Source organism: Lasioglossum baleicum, chromosome 12 (genome assembly GCF_051020765.1).
Source record: "Lasioglossum baleicum chromosome 12, iyLasBale1, whole genome shotgun sequence".
In the NCBI taxonomy this organism is placed as follows: domain Eukaryota; kingdom Metazoa; phylum Arthropoda; class Insecta; order Hymenoptera; family Halictidae; genus Lasioglossum; species Lasioglossum baleicum.
In genome coordinates this window covers 11400802-11422392 of record NC_134940.1, presented here as the reverse complement: position 1 = coordinate 11422392, position 21591 = coordinate 11400802, and the positions used below count along the sequence as shown (strand labels likewise).

At 43.6% G+C, this 21591-nt stretch overlaps 1 protein-coding gene and 1 long non-coding RNA gene across 5 annotated transcripts in view; both read left to right on the top strand.

Moving 5' to 3' along the window:
- LOC143214179 (pseudouridylate synthase RPUSD2) overlaps positions 1-21591 on the top strand; it is a 209194-nt gene that overhangs the window by 145282 nt on the left and 42321 nt on the right. The window lies entirely within an intron of this gene.
- LOC143214193 (uncharacterized) lies at positions 5-19680 on the top strand. The gene is made up of 2 exons (XR_013010106.1): positions 5-8295; positions 8348-19680. It is a non-coding gene; the product is annotated as an uncharacterized LOC143214193 (long non-coding RNA).

The window sequence follows — 21591 nt, the reverse complement described above, 5'->3', positions numbered from 1 at the left end:
GAGTACAGACTCCGCCCCTCTTGACCCGTCCTCCGGCTTCGTGAAAACGGTCGCCGCACACCTACGCGGGGCAGATCGTTTTATGTTTAATCCGGGAGGCACCGGGAGGGGAGGGGGGACACTCGATATTATCCGATAAATTGTCTCGCGGTAAATGTCAGCGTGCGCTGGCCCCTCCGAGAGCCGTTCCGGTGAGACCTATGTTTCCCCTCACGCCCCGCCCCCTTTGCGTTTTGACGTGCACGCGCAATTAACGGTTAACGGCCGGATTTATGATCGTTGATCGATCATCGGCCCGGCAGGGCAGGCTTCATTCGCGGCCAATTAGCCTGTTTTCGGCCGGGGAATTGAGAAATCTGCCCCTGAGTGCCCGGGACTGTTACCTAATTCGCTGTTAAACACATTCGAGCGCTCGCACGTGTTATGCAACCACCAATTTACACGTAGGAACGTTCACGAGGATTTTCCTGTTGCTTTCCTTGCTTCACTTGGCATTCTTTGTATGGATTCACTGTTCCTCGATCTTCTTCGGGGCTTGGAGACCACGCCTCTTATCATTGGGCAGCCCTTTGCCCCACCCCTTGGCCCTTTGCACGTCCTCCTATAATTAGAGACTTTGATGAAACACTTAGAAATTTCTTTCGCCCACAGTATTCGATATTCAAACTCGACGTAATCATTCGCGAATCGACTTCTGTTCGGACTCCGGTCAATCAGCCTGTTGCTCTACGCTCTCCCCGCCCCAGTCCTTCAGAGAACCATAAGTACGATCTTTTCTTCACACATTTTTAAAGTCCTAAATGTTTAAAATTTAATGCTGATAGTCATTGACCCGATTAACGTACGCCCATTCGCAAGCCCCGCCCACAAGCGCGAAGCACCGCCCATTTCCGCTAAATACAAGGGGAGAAACGGTTGGCCAGGCCGGTTTTAAAGCAGGGAAACAGGATTGGCAACGAAATCACCGCGGTTCGGTGTCTCGACTTCCACCGAGCTGGAAAGTGTTTAGCAACAGTAACGGAGTGGGGGGAGGGGATGACGAGCGACACCATTGATCGCTTCATCCCCGTTCCCGTCAACCTTACACCGGTAACTGCAGGTTTGCCGGCACTGTTCCCAGGTAATCGCGGATAATCCCGTGAATGGGCGCGATCCGAGCGGTAATCCGACGAGGATTCTCGCCCCCTCCGGCGGGCTTGTCGGCGTAGTTAACGCGCGTGCTGACGGGATCGAACCGGGGAAGACCAAGGCCTCGGTAAAAAGCTCGTCGAATTTCTCGCGATCCTCTCGCTTTCGTTCGATTATGTCAAATTGTCATCTTCTCTATGTCTTCCTCTCTACCACTTCAATTTTGCCAGTCAATCGTACACGTTGTCTAATTTTTCGAATACGTTGGCAGTGTCGTATTTTAGATACCTACAATTGTCTCCGTGTTCCCAACTACGGCTTTCTATGGAAGATAATAATGTCGGTGGACTGTGTTTAAACACTATCAATTAATATACACATTTTACGTCCCTCGGCAGATTAAAAATACATCTAAAATAAATGCATTAAATCCGCACTCCAGCAATTTAAAGCATTAAATCCGCAGTCTAGCAATTTTATGCATTAAATCCGAAGTCTAGCAATTTGATGCATTAAATCCACAGTCCGGTAATTGAATGCATTACACTCGCAGTCTAGCGAGTTCGCGTATTAAATCCTATGGCAATTTAAAACAGAAAAGCCAGAAAACGTACAAACTATGTAGTACGGAGTACAACAATCGACTTCACGAATACGAATCCTTTGATGACGAATGTCACTTTAGTGGTGTTTAGTTCTATTAGAGAATCATACACGTATCCTGTACAGCAGCAAACAAACAATTTAACAAAAACGGGTGTCATTGGTAACAGTAGAAAGTTTAAATAAATTTGAGAATTTGATTCCTGTATGCTGAAATCAATGCAAAAATTTTTCTTTGTGATCCTACTATTTAAGATTTCAACAATTCTTTACCCTGTTTTTAAATATTTGAAAAGATCCTGGGAATCTCGGGACCTCAGGGTCAGTTCTCACCTGAGCCTCTCGATGGGGGCCTGTTTAATGGAATGTGTTCACGAAGAAGGAGCCAGCGGGGGCGTGTGTCTTTCGAGTGGCATTAATAGGTCTTTGTTTCGCCGGAGGAGAGGATGGCCCGGCATCACGTCGCGCGGCCGTGCGAGTCTATTATTCGAATGTGGAGCAGATATCGGTTGTCGATAGGACGACCGGGGGTCTAAATATTCGATCGATTTCTTCCCCTTTCCCGTGGTGCCACCCCCCTAACAACCCCAGGCACCCCGTTCTTCGGCATCGAAAGCGTGTTCTCTTCGGAGACTCGCTCCGGTCCTTACTTACGTGCTCCCAAGAGCAAACGCGCACGGCAAACCGCTTTTCCTTTTGACTCTCCGCGAACCGGTCCCTGTTATCGCCGAACGCGACTCCAACTCGCTATAATGAACTTCCGAACGATCGATACTATATCGAACCTCTCGCGAAACTTGCTTCAAGTGCGCGAGACCCGTAGAATCCCTTGGACATCAATCTCCTTCCGCGTTTATCGCTCTTGTGCTGGCTAATTGTTTATTGGTACTCCAATTAATAGGTGTGCAAATAAATTCGGTGCCGTTTTCTAGATAGCTTTTGTTCATAAAAGAAGTAACGTGAATGAAAACGCAAGCTACTGTTGAAATTAGTACTCGCAAATTGCTGTTTAATTTACGTAGTGCTAATTTCTATATTTAATTAAGTAGAAATTTGTTTCTGTTTTAAATAATTTTGTAATTACAGTAGGACCTCGATTATAAACAAATGTGCGTTTAAATATGATTATATTATAAAGGGAAATAAATTTTCAAAAATAAGAAGTTTATTTTGGAATATAATGTACATTTTAAGTATTTCCTCGTGTCTCGATTATCCATCGGGACTTAATTTATCCGGTCTGTTTGTCTCCCGATTAAGCCGGTTAATCGAGGTCCTACGATATTATAATTAAATAAGAATTGCTTCTTCTAATCTGACTAGGCTTTCAAATTTCTCTTTCCCATTTTTGTTAATAATGCATAAAATCCGCATTCTAATTTATCGAAACGAATAGAAAGAAATGTCTTAGGTTGTGAATTCTTGGTGATTAGCATCCATAAAAATGTAGGTTGAATTCGCGTCGTGTGCATTAATCGAAAACGAGCAAGCTCCCGGGACGACTTAATACGTTTCCCGAGCAGTTTGCTTTGCAGTTTAGCGGAATAATGATTGTTGCGAGAGCGGCGGTTAGTGGAAGGACACCCTGTACATCCTGGAAGGGTCGAAAGGGTTAAAAGCCAACAGTATCGCAGGGTTGTTCGCGATGGCGTCGCGTCGGATCGATCTGGTTGTTTAAGCAAACGCGGCCACGCTCACGGGGATGGAAACGCAGAACGGCGGCGGCTGGTGGATATTACAGAAATCCAGCCGGCTTAAATTAATAACCCGATGGAGACGGCCCGTTCCGAGTCGATTTATCGAGTGTCAATACTACGTCCTGTAATTAAAGTACAACCTCGCGGCTCTGCGTTTTTCGAGAGCCGGTCGTCGTCGCTAGCTTTATCGACATTCCAATCGATTGCTTCCATTTTGCTTCTCGATAATTATTCGTAAAAATTAGTGGCCCTCTCGATCAACTTTCTGGAAATCTGTGGCACTCTATCCGGACGTAATACTGTCCTCTGCTCATCGATAATTAATTTATTCATGGTGGACAGTCGATCCAACCCTCAAAAATGGGATTGAATGGTCTCTCGAGTTTTCACAGAGATAATTTTTACTTTTTACACACGTTAATATGATTGTGTTTAGAGCTCCTGCATACCAAGTTCCAATGTCAATAAACATTTTTCTCAAAAGTTATAAACATATTTGTAAAGGACCTTCAATTTTATATGTCAAGTTCGAAAAGAAATCATGTACGAGCTCAAAGAAAAATTTAATTTGCGGTAACGGGTCAGGGGCGACCCAGCGCTTCCGGGACACTTGTAAAAATCCTCCGGATGCGCGATTATTATTTCCCGTTTGCGAAACACTGCGCGAGATCGATTCCGGAGCGTTAAAGATGGCACGCGTGATTGGATCGCGCGGGATCTACGGTACAATTCGATCGATCGTCCGCCGGATCGGTTGCTGGAACTTGGAACCTGAGACCTGGAACCGGTCGCATTGAACCGGCCCGTTATCTGAGCCACGTCGGAGGCTTCATACCGGGTACCGATCAGCCCGACATTGCTGATACACGTGTATACAACGGGGACGGGACGGTGTGGGTGGAACTTGTACGTGATTCAAATCTAGATCCGATCCTATCTCGTCCTTAGGAGCTCAAGAGTATGCTATTGGCCGGAGGTATCCTTGGCTCACGATACTTCGACCCTCCTTCTCCCTCTTGCTCTTCTCCTCTTCCTCTTCCTCTTCCTCTTCATCGGCCTACCCCTCTCTGCAGCCCCTATTCTTGGCTCCACTTTTAAACCGGCTTCTATAGTGCTCGAACAAAACACTACAGAAATTATTACGATAATAATTTATCGCCTTGATCTCGATGCTGCTACAAATTCATTTTTTTGTGATTTACACCAGCCTGCAAAATTTAAGCACAATTAAGTTTTTTTTTATTGTTGTTGTAACTTCGTGGAGCAATGCCGTAGAATATTTGTTTTGGTCTCATTTTACAGCTTGAACCTTCTACTTTCGAAAGTCACTATTCGTTTTTCTCGATAAAGCTTTTTACACTGTACAGAGGTGTCTCAGCTGAAGGAGGCCACCGAAATGTCTCCTTTACTTTTAATGGCACAAAAAATATTTATGGCATAATTTAAATGGTATCGAAGGTGGAATATCATAGAAGAACAATTTCTTTTGTCCGGTTATTTTTTCATAGTTTTTTTTTCAAGGTCATCGTAATTTTTTTAACGGGAAAACTTATCCTTTTTTATACCATCTTATAGCGGCTGAAAAAATACATTTTAATATGCTTAAGTCATTAACAAGAAATATACGAGGAACTATATTTTCAATCATCGCTGTACGTCTCCGTTTCCGTCGGGGAATAATTAAAATTCTGCCAGGAAGATGACGAAGATCGAACGGGACGGGCGGTCAGAGGATTTCTTTTGTTTATTTATCCGTGTCTTTCAGACTTTGATGAAGGCTGTCCATCGACCGAGAAGATTCTCTCTCTCTCTCTCGTCGATCTTCCTAATATTGTTCTGCCCTCGTTCGTGGTCTGTTATCTCTGTCCCGGTTAATTCCAGCACTTAATCTCGTCGGGGAAACCGTGTCGTTAATGTATCTTTTTATCTGGCCCCCGGGAACGATTCCCGGGCATTATTACTTTCTCTGTAACCGAGGTACAATGATGCAGAGAAGGCTCTTTTCTTTCTTCCGACCATTTCTTGTTATTAAAGTAGAACCAGTCGGCGAACCGGACGACGGGACGTCACGCGTCGTAAAAACTGACGAGCTTGTTCCCAACTGTACCGGGTGTCCGTTCAATTTGTCAAAAACCTCCCTAAGATCCCCGTCCGACACAGTTAATTAAATTTCGTTCTTTACGATTCAACGAATTCATTTTTCCACAATAATATTGTTCGATTCAAGTCGCAGGAGCGAAATCAACATTTCTTTCTCCTTTTTAATTATTTTACTCGGCTGAAACTAATGCGGTGACGTCCTTAAATCTTTTTCATATACATACTGCTTTAAATTAAAATAATTTTTCTGTATTCAAAAACTGAATAATTTTGTTGTCATATTGCGGTTTTAAGGGCTGCTGATGCATCAGATGGTCCCGAAAAATTACTAGATTGTAAACCAAGTCTCTTCTCCATTTTCCCCACTACTTTCTCAGTCCATGAAAATGGAGATTCCACGATGGTAATTTTTTCCCCGTTTCGTTCCATAGTTGAGCTAACTTTCCCACATTCTTGCCGGAAAAATTTTGCATTAATTGAGGAAAATTCCCCTTGCAGGAATTTTTATTTCACTCTAATTTCGATCTAGTGGTTTCGCTGTTCGGCAAGGACTGAAACAGATGTTCATAGCGTGGTTTCGTCCCTTAAACTCCGGACTACAATCGTGAGTAAAATTCGGCTGTGTAACTTGCCCAAAGTAAAATTAAAATAAATGACGCTTCGCAACTAGATATTTCCTTCATATATTTTCCGCACCCACGTGAATCAAAGTTATGGTTCATTCGTGTTTACCGAGCCCGTGAAACTATGTCGCCCGAGAAGCAGTTTGAAGATTCACGATCGCGAAAAAAAAGCTTCGATCCGATTAACTCGGGGCATAAAAGCGATTTTACGGGAGTAAAAAATGTACGGGATTTTCTGAGGGATGCGAAAGTAAAATCAGCCTCGAATTCAGTCGCTGCGGATCCGTAGAGACGGGTACGTGTTCATCCGGGGGTCGTGAAGTTTTACGGCAGGTCGAACTTATTACGGGGCTCGATACCAACGCTGGTGCTAGCAGTTCTCCAAACTTTGTTTTAGAAGACACCACCCCTTCGAGGCGGTGCAACCGTTCCGATAGAGGGTTGGAACTCGGCGAGCCCTTTCTCGCAAATACACGGTTGTTTACGGCGCCGTGCGCGATTATAAAATGCAGCATTAAGTCGATGGAGGACGGTAACGGGTTAATAATGCAGCCGGGGACAATAATGGAGCGGGGTAAGCGATGGGCAAATAAAATTCTCGTCGAAATGGTAAGGCTTCGCGGAAAATTGTTGCAATAATTGACCGACTTCATACTGAGCTGCTTTATTTTCTGACCGGTTTTATTTGCTGTTCCTCGTTGGCTGTAAACACGGCAAGCACAACTTTCTGAAGCGTTTTGTCGTTTGAGCTCTGCAGTGGGGTGGAAGATCGATTTCGTGAATGATTCAGATGTGATTCAATTATAATTATTGGAGGATGTAAGTGGTACAAATTTTGTGTTAAACTTTGGTAGGCAATTTTGTATCATCGGCGAGGACCTCCACCTAGTATTAAATAAATCCTCTTGGCAACCCTTAAATTCTCAAACATTCGAGTTTACACAAAATTTTTATTTCGTTAAAAAATTCCGCAGGGTTAAAAAATATTGAAGCTATTCGAGGTTTTACATTTTCAATATTTCATTAATTTTTTGGAAAATACTTCGGGTATTTGGGACATCAGGGTAAGCCGTTCCTATTAATAAATGTTAATTTCCAATTACCATACATACCAGCAGTATCCCTTATATCAGGGATGGCACGAGTACGGAAAAAATTGGCGTAAAAACCGCGAAAATGTAAATTGCCTGGGGGCTTTTTATCTCGCCCTCAGAAGAGGGAGAGAGAGAGTGTATCTCGCGAAAGGGGTTGGGGGAAATGAGATATACGAAATTCCCGGGGCCGGAGAAAGTGCCGGCGCGTTCACGGGCATCTCGATAACACCCGGCACAAATATTTAACGATATCTCGCGGCTGTTCATGAATTTCGCAGACGCAGACGATTATTCTCGTTCGGCGGGATGTCGAGCCGAGGGGTCGCGATCTCGAAGAGAGCTCAACACGCGACCACTTCGATCGCAACCCCCTTTTCGCCGTGTCCTTGTGCACTTAATTCAAGTGGTCTTCTTCTTATTTCCTCCCCGAAATGCGTCAATAACACGCATCATTCACAGGCTTTTTATAATAATCACTATTTCCTCTGCGGAGGACGATTGAACAAAATGATTCTTGTTTTTGTTACATTGCTTGATTAAATTTTCCAGCTGCATATTTTGGTTACATTTTTTAATAATATTTTAGGATTACGCTCTAGGATTGTGCTTCAGGGCTGTATTTTCAGGTTGCATTTTGGGATTACGTTTTAGGGTTGAATTTTTTAATAACATTCGAAGGGTTGTGCGTTTGAGGGTTACGTTTTGGGATTATGTTTTAGAGTTGAATTTTTCAGTAACATTTGAATGTTGCTTTTTAGGGTTGCGTTTTTGGGTTACGTTTTGGGGTTACGATTTAGGACTAAAATTTTTTCGAAGGTTGCGTTTTAGAATTACGTTTTGCGGTTGAATTTTTCAGTAACATTTGAAGGTTGCTTTTTAGGGTTGGGTTTTTGGGTTGCGTTTTTGAGTTACGTTTTAGGGTTGAATTTTTCAATAACATTTGAAGGTTGCTTTTTAGGGTTGTGTTTTTGGATTACGTTTTGGGGTTATGTTTCAGGGTTGAATTCTTCAGTAACATTCGAAGGTTGCTTTTTAGGGTTACGTTTTAAGGTTAAATTTTTCAGTAACGTTCGAAGGTTTCTTTTTAGGGTTACGTTTTAAGGTTGAATTTTTCAGTAACGTTCTAATCTTACATTTTTCAGTTGAACATAGCATGGTTAAATTGGCCGCCAGCATTATTGTGTTACGTTCCCGAGGTACGTTTCAGGATCAGCTTTTTAGGTTAAGAATCACGGTTGAATTATTTGTTGAATTCGTCCAAAACAACGAACAAGAGGCGGAATCTCCTAATCTGGCTCGACATAATGGCGCGAAGGGGTTGCCGAGGGTTTCTGAAAATTTTACGAGCGCCACGTCCTGACAGTCAAAGTGTTCGCCGCGACAGCGGTTCTTGACAGCGAGAGGACAGTGTCACGCGGCTCGTCGGCTCACGCGAGTCTCGCATAATCTCGACGTGGCCTGGGCGTAAGCGTCGGTAAATTCGTGGCTTCTGTCTGCCGCGTTATAATTCACGGTCAGATAAGATTAGGGTCGGCGGGAGGGCGTGCAAGAAGCCGCCAGCCAGATAGACCCCGAGCGATTTAGACTCTAATGATACGCTGCGAGGGAACGTGCGCTCGAGTATTGTTTTCCTCGTTAAAATGATCTTAATGCAGCCCGCATAGTACATCGGTATTTTTATAGGCATGTCTGATCGTTCCAATATTTTTTTATGAACTGCAGCCGACAATCCCGATTGAACTGGGGTATTCATTGATTTTATTGTTTCAAGCTAATGAGGAAGAAATGTTGCGTATGCTTTCTTTGACGTCGATAGTGTAGTTAATGGGGTAAAAATTACACAGAACATTTTTTCTATGATCGTACCCAAGAGAAACTCTGTCAGTATTAACGGATGAAAATTTTTATCAGTAGTACCAAACAGTCTTCTCCGCGTACCCAGCGAACTTCATCCCCTATTGTCTATGATTTACGAAACTTCTAACAGAAGAACTACATTGACCGGATCCGTGTTTCTATCTTCAACCCCTGCAAGTATAGTTTGACTAAGAGACTCGGGAACAATTAATTCTTGCTACTTCCAGCGGACAATGATGTTGGACGCAATCTCCTTGATCGGTCCAGCTTAATTTTCCCCCAACTTCACCCGTAATTTTCTGTGTTTTGCGAAACTTTTAATAGAACGACTAAAATGACTGAATCAGTGCTTCTACCTTCAACCCTTGAAATTATAATTTTTGTTAAGAGCTCCAGAAGTAGTTCTTGCTATTTTTATCGAACCATGATGTGTTCAGCACAGTCTCTTCTCGATCCGTCCAGCTAATTCTTTCCCCCAATTTCACCTCCAATTATCTTCTTTTAACAAAATGAATTCGTGACCTCTAAAACTGCGAGGAAAACCGAGCGACAGGTTCCAGGTCGAGTGAACGTTCCCGAAAGGCAGTCAGCCTTTCCGCGTATCAATTAGGTATAGAGCCAGTGTTCCAGGTACCGGTTATCAACGATCTATTCGGGCTAGCAGTCGGATCGAATGGGGCGAATGGGGTGCGTGAGATCGACGCGCGATTCCTTGCCACGGGGCTTTCTAACCCAGACATGCTTTACGACCGGTAACGAACCTCATTGGTCGAGCCGACCGGCTGCTTTGAATTTTATTTCCTATCGATCCCCTATACACACCCCCGCTGTCCCATAAAGAGGAAAAATATCGCGCTCGCCGCGGAAAAAAATTGCCCGACTTTCCCTATCCATCGACGAGGGATGGTGCCGGCAAGTCCATCCACCCCTTGAAAAATTCATTTTTATCGCGTGTGTATGGCCCCCCGGTGTCGCCGCTGCTGGTAAAGGCAAAAGAAGCCGCGGGATTTATCCTGCGAATATTTCGCGGAGACGCCGGCTTTAATCCTGCGAGAGCGAAACCAAGCCTTTCCCTCGGAATTTTTAATAATCCCCCGGAGCCCCTTTTCCATTTTTAATCCTTCGGGACGGTTTATCGAGTATCGAAATTGTTCTGATAGCTGCTTCGTTCTCACTTGGCTCTCTCGACTGCGGACCTTCGTGCAAAATAAAAATTGTCTGCAGCTATCGGGAGAGAGAAGCAGGAAATAAATAAATTCCCAGCCCTAAAAATCATGATTAGATTGCAGATTTTTTTGCAACATAAAACCGTGTGCTAATTGTAAGCAATTAAAAATTCTTTTCTTAATAATTTTGGCAATGTGATAGTAATACATTAATGTTTCCAGATAATGTTAATTTTATTACTATATCAAATTGTTCCCATTTTTGTATAAGTCCATCAAATTTTCGCAGTACAATCTTTTTAATTTTCCTTATCGCGAATTCTGCTTGAGAAAACTATTTTGCATTTGTTGCAACTATGCCATCACTCCAGATGCCCCGTATTTATAAGAGAAAAGTGCGTTGTTCGCCATCGATTGGTACCGAACACGGAGAAACATTACAATCGCGCTAAACTCGAGTTAATTGGGTCAGTCGTCACGTTTTGCTTTGTAACCGCATGTATCAGCTCTGTTTTCTCTTCGGAAAAAGTCACTCAAGGTGGATTATCAGCGACAACAGACCTCGGATGTTCATGCAAAACATCCACCTTTTTATTGAGCGTTTCTCAACACAAGAAAAGCCGCGTCATCGGCGCGAGAAGGTCCGAGATAAAAATTAACGAGCAATTAACTGAATGTTTACCGACGTGTTTACCAGTTCTTCAAATTCACTGTCTCGTGTAAAACATTACAGCCTGTTTCATTTACATTATATGCAAAAAAAGATACATAAAAGAAACTTTTTAAAAACCATGCTTATATTAAAATGCACTAAAAAGGAGAAAATAATTTTTTTAGACATTAGTGACTATAAATAAAAGCGTGGAGCGCTAAACTATATTGATTTAATCTTCGTGGGCGCTCCACGCTTCTATTTATAGTCACTAATGCCTAAAAAAATTATTTTCTCCTTTTTAGTGCATTTTAATATGAGCGTGGTTTTTAGAAAGTCTTTTTTTATACATTTTTTCATTTTCTACTTTTTAGTCTTTTTTCAATGGGACGCAAGATATAGTAATACTGGTATGAAATAGTAAGATATAAAAACGCAAGATATACATAGAAATACTAGAGATAGAATGAAGGGATGACTCCGAGAGACGACGTCTCATGGACGGAACACCACAACCACACTGAGCTCCGTCGGTGCGAAGTGGGCCAGTGGAGTGAGGATGAGTCGGAGTGGAAACGTGTAGTGGAGTAGGGAGCGTTAGCGCGCGGAGTGGGGATCGCTGAACGCAATGACGTACTACCTAGCATCGCACGACAAGGTGTGACGGTTAATATTAAAAAATTTTTAATATTGCATTATCCAGTTCTGAGCTATGTTTAAAGTTTCAAGTCTCTAGCTCATCGGGAAGTGGTTTAAAATTCGATTACAAGATTTTACGCATACTACAACAACGATAACTCGGCAAGCTAATACTCGTGGTAATAATCGACAAAATCGGTGCGGTTAAAATTTTAAGCGACCCTATCGTAAAAACAATTACCGCTGCCTTCAGGATAGTGTATAGAATCGTTGTGCAAGAGTTGCAAAAAATTAAATTTCTCAAAAACTGAGGAAAATCGGGAATGTTTCAACATTTTTAAGCGACCATATGTTTGTAATAATATTTCGCAAAGAAGTTGTGTTTCATAAAACATTTCATCGATGAAAGCTACGAAACAAATGCTGGTACGTGTGTTAATTCCGCAGCGAATTTTCTAGCAAGCTGAACGTTGCAGACAGGGCCAACAAAATTCTCAAACAACCTGATAAAATGCCCGGGCGTATCAGAGAAAAATTGCGCAGGATAATAAACACGTATAGATGGTCGAGCCGGGAATCCGACAGGAAATCGATGGTGTCTCGTGCGAATTTTCCCGGTCACAATAGAAAATTCATGGTGGCCGTGGCCGGACGGTGAAATTATTGGCCGATAATGTTGTCGCACGCCATAAGGGACGACAAAGACTGCGGGTATCTCGGATATACTGGAATGCACTGCACCCGTTACCGGGTATGCAATTAACACCCTTCCAGCGAGACATTGTTAACACGCCCATCTAAACCGTGTGTTTCACCGTGATAAATGGCCGGGTGTCTAAGCCGACGGACGCTAAACTATTTCAATTTGTCCGCGGATCCTCCTTGCGAAATTCTCGGATCCGTTCCGACAACGTTCACGTCAGAAAGAAATTGTTAAAAACCCTTTAATCACAACTTCGCGACACCCTTCGGAAACTTTCCTTTTCTTATCAAACGCGATCCATTATAAAATCTTGAAGCTTTTGCCGCTGGCAGCAATATTTATTTCGCTGGCTGCCTTCACTATTGAAATGTTTTACCTTCAATGTTTTTATTGAAAAAAGAAATAAATGTGTAGCTCCCAAGTTTTGCAGTCAATATAATGTTTATTTTGGATAAAAATCCGTCTGCTCATAAATGATTTTCGTCTCTGACAGTTCAATTTACAGAAATTGGGGGCAGAAAAAATGTTGTGTTTCCCATCAAAGGTTTCGTTAAAGTTCCCAGAATCCAAAAATGGCGTGAAACATGCTCAAACGCTTGGCAACCCAGAGATTTTCGCCGAGGCTGCCGTAAACGCGCGTGAAGTCCGCAGTCAGCGTTTATTCGGCCTGATTCGTCGAACGAAACCTAACCGGAGCGAATTCATGCATCTCCCCGATCCATCATCAGCCCCCGACGCCCACGGTAGTCGGCTCAGCAAGACAGTGTACACGCGATGCAAGCGAATGCAAGGGGATGCAGTCGTTGCGAGCGACAACTTGGTCGGTTTCGTAACGAACGCGAATGAAAATTCACCGGGGCTCAAAACATCGGCGCAAACAGTAATTGCCGAGCATCCATCGATTACTGTCTCGGTAATTGTCCTCCTCTACGGTCTCTCTTGCCTGCGACCCTCTCGAACCTTCTGCAACCCCCGCGAAACAGTTTCTCGATAACAGGAGCGGAAACTTTCTCGGGAAAATTCCTCCGCGAAATTCCGCGACGGCCTGTTGCAGATCGCTTTTGCGAGGCTCCGCAGGATCGCAAATCGCCGATGCATAATTCAGCGAGAGCGCAGATAACCGACGCGACAGTCAGACGGTCGGTTTTCAGGAGCCCCGGCGAAACAATGCAGTTCCACGAGCATATTTCGACGACGAGCCCACTGAATTCGTAACGAGCCTGGAAATTTAATCGGCGAACGTGCGTCCGGGCCGGTTTTAATCGCACCTATCTGCACGCGAATCTGCTGGCGAGCCCGGTTGCGCCAACTTTTGTGTAACCTTGTTTTTTGTCCGGCCCGCCGCCGCCTCTCGTAATCCAATGCTTTTGAATTTGATTTTTGTTTCGACTGGTTTTCCAGGATTTTTGTTTGTTTTTTTTTTTCGTTTCGTTTCGTTTCGAGTGATGAAATTCGTTCGACAGGATCTTCTGGAGCGTTCGGAGGCGAATTAAAAAATTGCGAACGTATACCCGCTGCGCATCTTTATGCAAACTATGAAATCGTCTGCATCGAGAACGAGAAAAGGGAGATACGTGAAAATTGATTCCTTTGAGGATTTAATAATTTTTCCAGCTCGTCAAATCATTCTAAAAAATCTGAAAAATATTTTCCCCCAAGCAAGAGGGTCTCTAGCATCGGGGTGCATCGCTGAAAAAATAAGATCTCGTCGATCGCACCCTTGAGGATCGACGAGAAAAGGTGTGCATCTCCACCGAGCGCTTGGTCTAATGAATTTCGCGGATGCAGGGCGACTCGAGCACGCGAGGTAAATCGTCGGAGGCCTCCTTTTGCGAAAAGCGTTTCCTCATACACCCCCGCCTCCTATCCTCATCGAGGAAACTGACAAAGTTTCCGGAGGAGGCTTAAACTCGCGTCACAGAGGACGACGACGCATTGTCTCCTCGACGATCTCCCTCTCTCTTTCTGGCCGTTCCCCTCTCCCCCCGTGTTCAGGGGGTCGTGGGCGAACCGGGTTGAAAGGGGGTGGGTTCGGGAGATCACTGAAGAACCTTCGGAATCCCCTTTCGCCACCTCTGTCGTCGGTTTTGCGCCTCTTGGCACGTTTCACGCTCGCCGCGTAATCCAGATCCACGGTCCTCGAGCGTTCTGGCCCCCTCTGAAATCCGCCTTTCTTCTCGCCAAACCGCCCACCCCCGGTTGCCCCTTTATTTCGCGGAGAGAAGCCGCGCGCGGCTTCTTAACCGGAATCGGCCGCGATTTTCGCGGTCCTTTCTACTGTTTGAACCGTTCTCCACGCCGATCATCCCCCTTTGTTCTCGCACCCTGAGGCTCAGGTGCTGTTTGCTCGGTCGCCGAGGGATTTTCGGGTGCTGATGCACTGGAGATGGACTGGGAACTGTTCTTGTCTTTATTGGCCACTTTCCTCGCTATTCATATATTTTTTTATTCGCTCAATTTATTTACAAAACTCATTTTTGCGCCGCAGTGTACAGACAGCACACTGAAAAATGGAAAAGGTTACTTACTGGTGATAAATTATTTTTAGATGGTTTTTTTTGAGTCCTGGTGCATTGGGAATAGACTGGGAACTGTCCCTTGAACTGTTGGCCACTTTCCTGGCGGTTTATTTATTTTGGAATTCCCACTATTTATTCATAAAACTTCAGGGTTAAATTTGAACTAGGGGGTGCGAAATTAATTTAAGAATCGATGATAGCAGTCAAATTGAGTTGCCTCGTAAATTTTCTGAGTATTTATTTACGTTTCTATTTTCTTATTTATGCCGGTTATTCGCGTTTTAAAGAGCTGTATACAGATAAAGAGGTAAAATGATCGTTCTGGTAAAAACTTAAGAATCGGAGGATATGATACAACTAAAAAACGGTAGGAACTATAAAACAGGGTTGTTGAAGCAACATTTAGCATATTTATTTATTGTATTCGTTACGCATTTTAGAATGTAGACTACAGTTACTTCGGAAGCAAATAAAAAGATCCTTACGGCGAGGATGTAGGTTAGCGAGATGAATTCGAAAAACAGATGGAAACCATATAACTGGGCTGTTCAGTTATTTATTTATTTATTTATTCCGTAGCATATTGCATTAGTGCAATACGAAATGCACTGCTACTGCACTTTCACCAGAAGGAAAATAAAAGGTAGGTAAGAAAGACAAAGTTATAGGGTGTAAAATAAATTTACATATAAAAACAATAAAGGAACATTGTGCCATCTGCCTGTTCGGAGAGCAAACAAGAAAATTCATCTGACATACTCGAATATTGCAGGAAAACAAAGACAACAATAATGGCGCCGGTTTGCCCTGCCGTGCGTGTATTTATTTATTTACACTGCTTGCTTCCGCGTTATAATGCAAACGGTGTACCCGTAGAGCAAACAAGAAAATTCGTTTGGCTTATATTACTGGCTAGAGAGAGAGAGAGAGAGAGTGGGAGGGGGAGAGGGAGAGAAGGAGAGATTTAAGAGAAGAGGAAACAATAATGGTGTCCGGGTCGTCCCTGCATCGCGCTCGTGCTCTGTTTATTTATTTCTGCTACCTGTTAGTGTATAGTATATAATAATGCGTGCGACACACACGTACGCAGACCAAAAGCGAACGGGACGACTGTTTTGGCGAAGCCATAAAGTTAAGGCAGCGAGATAGATTTAGGAGAAGACGAAAACAATAATGTACTGATGAAGATGGCCAATGGTCGCGAGCATGACACCGAACAAGCGTTTTCCGTGCCAAATGGTGCTCTAGAAAAAGGTGGAGTGCCGAGTAATGGAACTTTACATAACGCTCGGATAGCATTATCTTTGAAGGTGAATGCATACCGGATGGCCCATTTAAATTAGATCACGCACGTATCCTCCGCGCTTATGACTACCTCTATTTTTATTCGCAACCTGCCCGCCCGCCGAGTTTATTTTTCTTTAATCTTCATCTTATCAACCACACCGCGTATATTTCTCCTCGCAATTTCCCTTATCGCGGCTAGCCTATTTTCTAGCCCTAACACCAGCAGCTTTTCTTTTCTCTTTTTTTTTTTTTAGTTCGTTGATACCATCAGCCAACTCCCGGCACACTCTCATAATGGAAAATCCGAAGACGAAAATGTTATTCCGAGCGAAAAGGGTTGGAAATCGTTCTGCAGCTATTTTTCTTTCGCTCTTCTGCCGCTCGTTTGATTTATTTCGGTGCACGGGAAAAATTGTTTGCCGGTTAAGAGAGAATCGGTGTTCGTTGTGAAACTTTACTGCGCCTTCTCGAAAAATTAAGTCGGCCGACTTATTCGACCTCGTTAATTCGATTCGAAATCTTTACTCGATTCTACAGGGTGTCCCAATATTCCTGCACGTCCCGGAAATGGAAGGTGCAGGAATTTTGGGACACCCCGTATAGAGAAATTGTAGAATTTGTTAAGTCTTCATTTTCTAAGCTATTTTTTTACCTCGAGAATCTCAGTTATAATGACGACCAGTGGATCGATATATGTATAATAATATTCTTTTAATAAATATCGAGATTACTTTCTAAAAAAATTCACTGAAAAAAGATCCTGATATTCATTTTAAGAATTCATTCCCCCAAAATCCCAGACGTACAACATCCTAGTATCAAATCTAGTACATCACCCCGAGCTCTCAGAAGGAAGCAGGAGTGCTTCTAAATCAAGAAGCACAGTTTTAAAAATCTCCAAGGCAATCTCCGTAACACAACGCCAGCTCCACTCGAAAGTTTTGCTACAGAAATCCCTCCTGCAGATTCGACAGGAAACATTCGCCAAGTTAGGTTCCTCTGGCGTTGCCCAATAGGGTTCATCGAGCAAGCTGAAAAATGGAGCTGGTTTTTAGATCTTGATAAATTTCTTTCTGAAAATTGGTGCCCCTCGTTCCAACCTCAACCAATATTTTTTCAACATTAACGCATAACTTTTTCACTGAAAAATATCTACCAGTTGCAAAGTTACGAACAATCTCTCCAATCGGAGAGCCTCGTGAGCGGAAAGAATGTCCTGAAACAGGATCACGGATGGAATCGGAACGCTTTTATCGCGAGCCCAGTGGCGAATGAAGTTACAAAGGGGTTGGATCGGAGGCCGAGGAATCGGCCGACTCCATTCTCGCAATTAAAATCATTTTAATTAAACATCTGGATAGGTTCGATCGACTCGGCGAGCCGGAAGCGCTCGAAAAGACCGCCGATAAAAGGTGACAGCGGGGGTGGGGACAAGGGGCATGCGGAGGTAAAGGGTGGAGGCTTTCTCCTTTTCATCGAAGAAAAAGATTACCCTGCAATTTATGGAGCGAGGTTCGAGAGGGTGTGTCATCGAATCGAGAGCGTCCACGTGATCTTTAAAGCGTGAAGAGGACCTGCGGTGGTGCGGGAGGACGGGATTTTTCTTCGCCAGCGGAGAGACTCTTGATCGACGCTCTAATTAATTGAAACGCGACGACGAATCTCATCGCCGATGATTTCCTCCGATGCTCCGGTTGGTTCCCGGTATTTCGGCTCTGTTCGCCACTTGATATCGACGATTAATTGAAAAACAGCCTGTCATCCCCCACCCGATACCGTAATGGAAAATTACATTCAGTGGGGAACACATTGAAATATTAACATCCCAGTGTTCCGTTAATTAATATTTGTTGCGCTAATGTTTGCCCCCGTTAAAACTGCACACGGATTCCACGCTTGTAAGCCGGTCTACATTAATTTATTTATTTCTGGGATAATGGTGTCCGAAATGACGGCGAATTTTTGATCGGAATTAATATTCAGTGGCGTTGTGTAAGAGTTGGGAAAATGCATATTTTTGCGAACGGATTGTTTGTGGTGTTGAAGCGCCTAGCTTGGCGATTGTTAGCCGACCGTGTTAATTTATTCATTTTTTAGACCATGTATTGTGTTTAATGATGAATGTTTGAACGGTGTATACTGTGAACGATATTCGACCACTTTCAATAGTTGGATAACTTTATTAATATCGAACCGTACGCTTTGGATATTTTTTAGAATAATTAGTTTACTATGTAACGTGAAAATGAAGTTTGAGAAAATTGCAATTGGTCAGAATTACAAACAAAATGCTAAAAATTAAGAAGTACTTATCAAAAAAATTAGCTGAAGAAGAAACTCAAGTCGATAAATATACGTTTGAGGTATTCTTTTGTTCAAACTGTTGTAATAATTCGTGGAATGGTCAGACAAGAGCGAGGAAAGCGGGGGATGATTCGGCGGATGATCGGCCCGTTTTTGGCCCGATTCCTCCTGTTGCAGCTTTCACGGTGCTCGATGAAGCTTTTCACGTTTCGCCGGATCCTCTCCACGCCCGTCCAAATTCGCAGTTAGGATTTCCCTTTAATTCGGCAAGAATCCCCGACCCGGCCGATCGTACGGCCGGCTAAAAGGACCCGATTGGTTTCCGCGAGTAATTCCTGGTTGCACAGATCGCTGCAATTCCGTGGACGATTGCCCCGGAATGCCGAGGAATCTCCAGGCTTCTTTCCCTTCGATTTTTCTCTCTCCCTCTTTCTCTCTGTGCCAGATCTCTCGTAGCCCCCCTTTCGACAACCCTCCGGAGGAGTCCAATGTCGATATTCTCGTCTATTTTTCTCCCCCGTGTTCGTCTTGTTTCGTATCCCATCCGGTATCGATTGCAACCAACAAATTAGATGCGCGCAGAATTTGTCTACTATATTGTTATAGAAGGGAGGGGGTATTCTGATTTTGCACGAATCTTTAGGAATTTTTCTGGAAAGAATATTAAAACTTTCGCATCGAGGTTTTTTATCCATATTTGTCGGTATCTGAAGTACACGTATGATTTTTTCGTAGTATATCTTTCGAAAAATATGATCCGAAGTGGTTTATTAATCAGTATGAGTGTAGTTGAGGTCCGAACCGAGATAAATGAAAAATTTATTGAAATACACAGTAAATCCTCTATAAACGCAAAAAGGATGTACACGATAAACGCAACAAACATATCCCCTCCACTGTAGTAATCTGATCTCGGCTCGGGTATATCGGTGTGAACCACTGCTAATGCGACGCGGAGAGTTGCAGTCGTCAGCACAGTTTAAAGGCACGTGCGTCCTCACAATGTAACACCAATACAAAATCTTTTATATTATTACTTATTGTTTTATGAGACTTTCACCAATATATTTGTGGAATTTTTTTTTATTAAAATAAGACCAAACACGATATAATTTCAACTATATTTAGCGGTTTAATCGGCGATGAATGTTTCGAGCGCAAGGGAGGACAGCGGCCTTTGACGCTCAAAAAAATAGTGTCCCGTCTACGATAAATGCAAACGAAACCCCCCGAGGCTTTTGCATTTATAGAGGATTTACTGTATATAAGATATAACATAGAAATATTCGTAAAATCTTCGACTATTATTACGTGTCGTGATTATCTCGATTCCTGTAAGAAAATCTGTATTCTCATAAGCGTCCGTAGCAATGAGAACTCCGTCGAGCAAAGTTTTCAGCCACAATGAAGTGTCAGTCCAACAATTTGTAGGCCAATCTAGCGCCTACGGCGTCGTCGCGATCGTTCCGGCTTGCTTAAACGCGTTATCGCGGCGCGCGCGTGTCACGCGGCGTATTAATAAACAAATAAATTTATTGGCCGATATATAACCGCGTCCACGGAATGACAGACACATTCGTCGCGTCTCCAGCGCGAACAACAGGTGCAACGCGTGCGATAATAAATCGCATTCGCGAATAGGCGAGCCCGCGTTTCGGTCGTTTACGTAAGCTGTGTCGAGACCACGAAAAGAGAGAGCGCGAAAGAGAGAAAGGGAGACGGAGATAAAGGTCACACACACAGAGAGAGAGAGAAAGAGAGAGTGTGACAAAGAGAGAATAATAAAACTACCCCGTGGTAGCCTTCCAAGTCCCGAAGTCCAGTAATCCCGTTATTATAATCTTTAAATAGTGTCGCGCGTTCGCGCACGATTGTTTCGTAATTAATTACGGATTGGCACGGAATCTGCTCGTCCGAAAATAAGCTCCACAGGGCGGGCCAATCGCGAGTATTCGCGATAAATCCAGTCTCTGCCGGGCCGATTAAACCTCAACGGATTTTTCTGAGCCGACGTTCTTGGCCGTCGACCAATCCCAGAGACCCGTATTCTGGACTTTCAAGGACGATTTATTGCCATTATTTATTTACCCGCCGGCAAAGCGATACACCAACCACCGCGTATAATTAACACGCGAGCGCCGGGGCCGACCGGTTGCATAATCGACGCCGATGCGTTTGAAACACGCGCCAATTTTTCGGCGCGAAACGCTGTTTATTTGAACGCGGTATTTACGTCGTATGTGGGAAATCGAGACGTCGAAATTTTTGAACGGAGCTTTTTCAGATCAATTTTCGGATGTGTTTCTGTGGGAATTTTTGAACATTCGACGGCTTAAATCCAACATGGAGGATTGCCCCTCGTGATAGTGGCACAGATAATGACGTTGAATAATAATCCAATGTTTTATTTTGCTATAATGCTGCTGAAATTCCATGGATTCACGAAGAAATCCACGAGAAATTAAAAACGGAATCTGCTCCTGGAAGTTGGAGCTATAAATCGCGACAAAGTTCGTTTCTCCGAATCATGCCAGCGAGAAGCGTGTCCCGGAACGATTTAGGCGCTCGCAAACGAGAAGCCTGTGGTAGAACATGACCGAAGTCGAACCACCGAAGGATGTATTTTTAATTGGAACGATTTCGCGTTCGCAACAAGATTGAACAGCACGGAACGACAGGATACATTTAAGTTCGCCCCGGTCAGACTGCATTATTCGTGATTTAATTTGTTTGGTAAATGTGAGCCGGTGAAACGTCCGGGTTCTAACCGCGAATCAAAATGCTCGCTGAAATTTAACGCCGCCCGATGATATTCATAGTGAATTTTCATACGAAATTTGATTATATCGCGCGTTAATTCGCGTTCATTAGCCCGGTTCTTAATAGAATCCGGCTGATTCTGATACCGGGGGTGGGCGAAGGGAAAAGGGGGCCTCATTCATTTCATTACAACGATATTTCATGAAAAGCTTGTCAACGTTTTCGCGATATCGTTGCGCAACGATTCCATAAATTGCGCGCGGGCGATAGAGTTTGGGAGTAAAGATCGACACCGGCGGAATTATGTTACTTATTTCGCTGTTACCGATCAGGCGTCGATATCGACGCCGTCAATTTCAGTGCGCGTCGACCTGTCAGCTTTTTTCACCCGTCGGAGGGGCAACATTATTTTCCGAAAAATTCCCGACTCGATTTTAAACGTCAAATTCCACGTTACCG